Source organism: Triturus cristatus, chromosome 2_2, assembly GCF_964204655.1.
Source record: "Triturus cristatus chromosome 2_2, aTriCri1.1, whole genome shotgun sequence".
Classification (NCBI taxonomy): domain Eukaryota; kingdom Metazoa; phylum Chordata; class Amphibia; order Caudata; family Salamandridae; genus Triturus; species Triturus cristatus.
Window position 1 is genome coordinate 1,202,161,201 of NC_140582.1, and position 5,756 is coordinate 1,202,166,956.

Here is a 5,756-nt window from a genome sequence, read left to right on the forward strand (position 1 = left end):
TTCTCTATCCTGCCACGGTTCCCAAGAAGCCAACAGTTCATCAAGGGATAACTTGCCCTTACATGCACGATAAGAAACCTGCCGAAGCTCACCCATTCGCTCAGCCGATAACATGGATCGCGTGTCTACCTTACTCGAACCCGATCCAGAATCTTGCGGCCTCGGGGCAGACGCGCCGACATAAGGAGGCGGAGAACGATCTAATAAATAAAAATCATCGTCATGATTATTAAGGACAGGATAGAGTGGCTGACGAACAGCATATTGACCCGAGACTTGTAACCTATGTTCTTTCTCTTGTTTCTCCGTCTGTTCTCTTTCCTCCCGACGCTTTGCTTCCTGCGCTCTCACATGATCATTCTTTCGTTGCTCTTTATCAAACAGCGCTTTCTCGCGTTTCTCTCGCTCACGCACTTCCTTCACCCATAGTCGCACACATTCAAACATATCTTGCCGCGCGCGCCGTTTACACATACACTGTTCCACATACTCAATCTTACGTATATCAAACGACCCATACAACGGCCACCGTAACTCAGGATCCTTTCTGGTATATTTCCTCCATACTGTGCTGTACATTATGGAGGAAAGACCATGCTTCACATACATATCCCTATTAGGAGTCCCCTCTGGGGGAGCTGGAGCAGATTCCTCGAGGTTTAACCGGTTTCCAAAGCAGCAGCACCACTTACGGAGTGCGCTAAAAGCAGGCATGCTCAAAAATAATGCAGAATATGCAGTATTATCAAAAAAATGGCACTTAAACGTTGTGCTGGTCAAAGTTACACAGTTCCGGAGAAATATCTCCACATTACCTGCCTATATGTGTTGCAACGCATATATTCTCACAATAATCAATACAAGATATGACCGATCATCACAAATCAAACTCAAATAGCCAACCCAGGCTTCAAGAACTCGGAGCAAGTACCGTACAACGGTTCTTACCAATCAAGCGTCCAGATTCCAACTGCCAAGCTCCGAAATTCGCCCAAACGGCTGTCACGGCAGAACCGACAGAAGAGGTCTCAGTCGAGGACCGGCGCCACCCAGATGGTCAGCTCGGAAGGGAAGGAAGAAAAACCTCGGGATGCCAGGACTAAAGTGCCTCTGGCAGTGATCACATCCCCGGCCAAATTCCTCACCTTCGTCGCGACCAATCCTTCGAGCATCCGAGTCGCCGATGAGCCCCACGTGACGGGCGCCAATTGATGAGTACAGGCCCCAGCTAGGCCCGCAGGACACAAGGGTTCGCTCTCCTGCAATGGAATCTATAAGGAAGTTGGCACGGAAACTGCAAAGTACAAAGACAAGGTTTATTAACCCTTAAGGGTGGTCCTACAATCCATACAATACCCTTCAGTATTGCCTAGAGTAGCACACAGAACTTGCATACACGGTCCCCTTTTATACACAACAGAGGGGCTCATAAGTGGGAGGGCACGACATGAGAGGAGGAATGTTACCTTTTATGGACATTTGCAATACAAGATCGATATGTGGGCGGAGCTGACATACTCCTTGAGCCCGCGAAAACATGGTCAAGCAAGGACTAACTGATAACAGATGTGGTCACGTCTGGGCATGCGCCAGACGGACAAAGGAACTATTTATAGACTGTTACTAGGCAGATTACAAGAGCAACTAACACAAAGATAAGACTCTCCTCGTGTTGAGCATGAGGAGACATGACAATACAAAATGGAGTCCAGACTTCAGTCAACATAACAAAAGGAACATGTGTAAGGGAGGAGAATTCATGTCTTCAGCAAATGCTTAATCACATCGAAGTTGCAATTTACAACATGTGGAGGGTGTTGAAGCAGGAGGAGGACACAGCATTGACCTGCTTCGTCATGGAGAGGGTAGAGTCGAGGATGACCCCTAGGTTGCGTGCGTGGTTGGTGAGTGTTGGGGGTGTTCCTAGTGCAGTCGGCCACCAGAGGTCTTCCCAGGCCGATGGGGTGGATCTCAGGATGAGGACCTCCGTCTTGTCCGAGTTCAGCTACTTTGAAAAAGAGCAAGTAAAAATTCTTAGCTGTATGGCTGATACACTAAGTAAGGAGGAGCAACAACTGATAAATGTAAACCCAACTATAAATACATGATTTCTATAAAAAGGAGAATGATAACAAAAATGCGTGTCTTTCGATTTTATTTGTTTTTGTTAGATATAGTTATTCTTAATTAATTTTCAAAGATAATTACTTATATCAAGATATAAAAAAACTTGTAGTAGTGCCTATTTACAAAAAGTAGTGAAAGGGACAATTACTTCTACTCATATCATTTTTCAAAAAATACATGTACATAAATGCTCAATACAATCAATGATACAAAGTGAAAAAGTTGCAATCTACTCAGTTCACCAGCATTCAAGATGCTGCGCTTAATTGTCTCTGTTTTTGTACATCAAAAAATATTTACAATATATACATAAGGTCTGGAAGAGAATAAATCATCAATAATACGTGATGGAAAAACACATGGTGGAAAAACCAACGCGTTTCGGCAATGCCTTCATCAGGATTCCATCACTGTGATTAATAAGACAAAAGAATATAAATGAAAAAACGGTGCCATTATGTACATGTGTAAACACAAAAATATGCATTAGCTCCTTCATAAAATTATTCAATTATTGAATTCAGCCATACTAGATGCTATGAACATTACAATTAGATGGTGTGGGAATTTAAAGACTTGTGATCATGGGAACCATCAATGAGCACATAATAAGATGAATGCGGTCAATATCAATCGAAAATTGCAATAATATGCATGATAAAAAAGCAGGAAAAGGAAAAAAGAAGGTGAAAGAAATAAAGAAAAGGGGGTGGGGGTTTTTGAAGGGATAAAATGAAAAAGAAAAAAGTAGAGAGAGAGGAGAAAAAGAAAAGGAAACAAGGATGAAAGAAAAAACTAATTATGTGTTGTATGTTTCTTAGCACACATGTATGATTCTTTGAATTGAACTGTGTTATGCTTGACATAAAGAAAATCCCTGGCCAAAGGATGAAATAGGGGAGGAACCCCATTTTTACCTCAATGTAAAAAGAAGAAATCAGAATGCCAAAAGGTTGTTCTGGTTCAGCTTCAGTCAGCTGTTCCTCATCCAGACGGCGACGGCCTTCATTCTTTCGTGGAGGTTGGTTTTGACAGTGTGGGGGTCCTTGCTGCGGGAGAGCATCAGCTGGGTGTCGTCGGCGTAGGAAATGATGTTGTGGTCCTGCCGTCATGCGACGTGGGCAAGCAGTGCCATGTAGACGTTGAACAACATTGGGCTGAGGGATGAGCCTTGGGGTACGCCGCAGATGATCCCGATGGCTTCAGAGTGGAAGGGGGGGAGGCGGACGCTCTGTGTTCTGCCGGAGAGGAAGGAGGAGGTCCAGTCCAGGGCCTTCTCTTGGATTCCGGCGTCATAGAGGTGTGTTCGTAGTGTGCGTTGGCAGACCGTGTCGAAGGCGGCTGACAGGTCCAGGAGGATGAGGGCCGCGGTTTCTCCGTTGTCTAGCAGGGTCCTGATGTCATCGGTGGCCAGCGATGAGGGCAGTTTCGGTGCTGTGGTTTCTGCGGAACCCGGACTGGGACGGGTCCAGGATGCTGTTCTCCTCGTGGAAGCTGGTCAGTTGTTTGTTGATGGCCTTTTCGATGGTCTTCGCCGGAACGGGAGCAGGGAGATGAGTCGGAAGTACTTGAGGTCCTTGGGGTCCGCCTTGGGTTTCTTGAGTAAGGCGTTGATCTCTGTGTGCTTCCAGTTCTCCGGGAAGGTCGCTGTCTCGAAGGAGATGTTGATGGTTTTCCGGAGATAGGGTGAGATGGTGCTGCTGGCTTTGTTGAAGATGTGATGTGGGCAGGGGTCTACCGGGGATCCGGAGTGGACGGTGTTCATGATCTTGATGGTGTCGTCATCGTTGATGTTGGTCCAGGCGAGCAGGCGGTTGGTGCGGGTGGTGGTCGTGGGAGCGGGGATCTCATTTGTTGCCGGGGTGGTGACGGCGTTGAAGCTGTTGTGGATGTCTGCGATCTTGCGATGGAAGAAGATGGCCAGCGAGTCGCACAGGTCTTGTGAAGGTGGGATGTCGTTGGTGTTGGAGCTGGGTTGGAGAGTTCCTTCACGATGTTGAAAAACTCTTTGCTGTTGTGTGTGTTGTTGTCTAGGTGGTCTTTGAAGGAGGTCCTTTTGGCGGAACTGATGAGGTGGTAGTGTCTGCGGGTGGCGTTCTTGTGTGCTGTTAGCTTTCCGGTGTTCATTCAGGGATCCAGTTTTTTTCGAGTTTTGAAAAGGATCGCTTAGAGGTCTGGAGGTCTTCGGGGAATCCGCTGGCTTTCTTGCTGGTGTGGGTGTTGGAGGGCTTCTTGAGTGGGGAGAGGGAGTTGGCGCAGTCGCTGATCCACTGTCTAAGATTGCGAGCGGCGGTGTCGGGGTCATTTGGATATGCGGGTGGGCTCCGGGCGAGGGTGGTGGAAAGCTGGTCTTGGGTGACTTTGCTCCAGCAGCGGCGTGGCATCTGTTGGGTGCGGTGGTGCGTGGTGGGTTTCCGGAAGGTGAAGTGGATGCAGCGGTGATCGGTCCAGTGGAGCTCGGTGGTGTGGTTGAAGGAGACGTGGGAGCTTGCGGAGAAGATGGGGTCAAGCGTGTGGACGGCGGAGTGGGTGGGTGTAGCTGCTCAAACTAGTGCAGAGAGTCAGAGCACTTTACATCACACACACAATATACAGAGACAATCATTCGTGGGTAATTCATTCTAGGAAATATTATATAAAGCAGTGAAGATTACAAGATGTAGGAATGAGTATCACATATCATCCATACTAGTAGGCAGTATATTTTAAGAGTGTTTGATCTGGAGAAGGAACGTACCACAGTGGTTGGGCTTGGCTTTACTATTAAGATTGCATTTCTACCCAAATTAACTTTTTTAGCCAAACTAGGATAATGTAAGACTGGGTGGGAAAACATAACGTTATAACTAGGGCTCCGGGTTTTATGGTATTTATTTTTTTAACATTTCAGTCTGTATTTATCCATTTTTATTTTCAGGCCTTTGTATCTGTATTTATCCATATCTATTTTGTTTTTTGCTTATAAATGTAGTTGTAAAACTGAACATTTCCATATTTATTTAAATTGATAGACATGCACTCATACTTTGATGTCTGTCGTGTTTTAGCTATTGAAGGGGCATATTATCAAGGACGGCGTTAAAAATTATCTCCGGTTTAGTGGCAGAAAACTGCCGCTAAAACGGCGAAAATGGGCTTGATAATATGCTCTATGGAATTCCCAGAGCAGCCCATGTTCTGGTGTGAACATGGGCTTCTATGGGAATTCTCCAGGTCATATTATCAAGGCCAGTATCGCCGCATCAGCGGCAATTTTCTGCCGCTAAACCGGCAATAATGTTAACGCCGCATATTCACTGCGAGGGGTTTTGGAACAGGATAAATGGCGCTCAGGCAGGTAAACGGTAAGGTACAGCGAGAGAAAAGAAGAACAATGACTTCACGGTGCAAACAGGTCAGGGGAAGACCCAAAACCCCTGTGTAAGGTGTGGGCAAGAACCCATGCCAAAACAATTATAAACAAGCCCTGTGCACTCGTTTACGATAAATAAGACATTCACAGAATAGTCAAAGTAGTTCAACACTTGTCGTTCTGTGAATGTGGTTTTAATTCAAGATGAGTTCATCAATACAAAGAGCGCCAGCCGACACGGGTTTCGTCAACAGGTAGAAACCTGTGACCCTTCAGG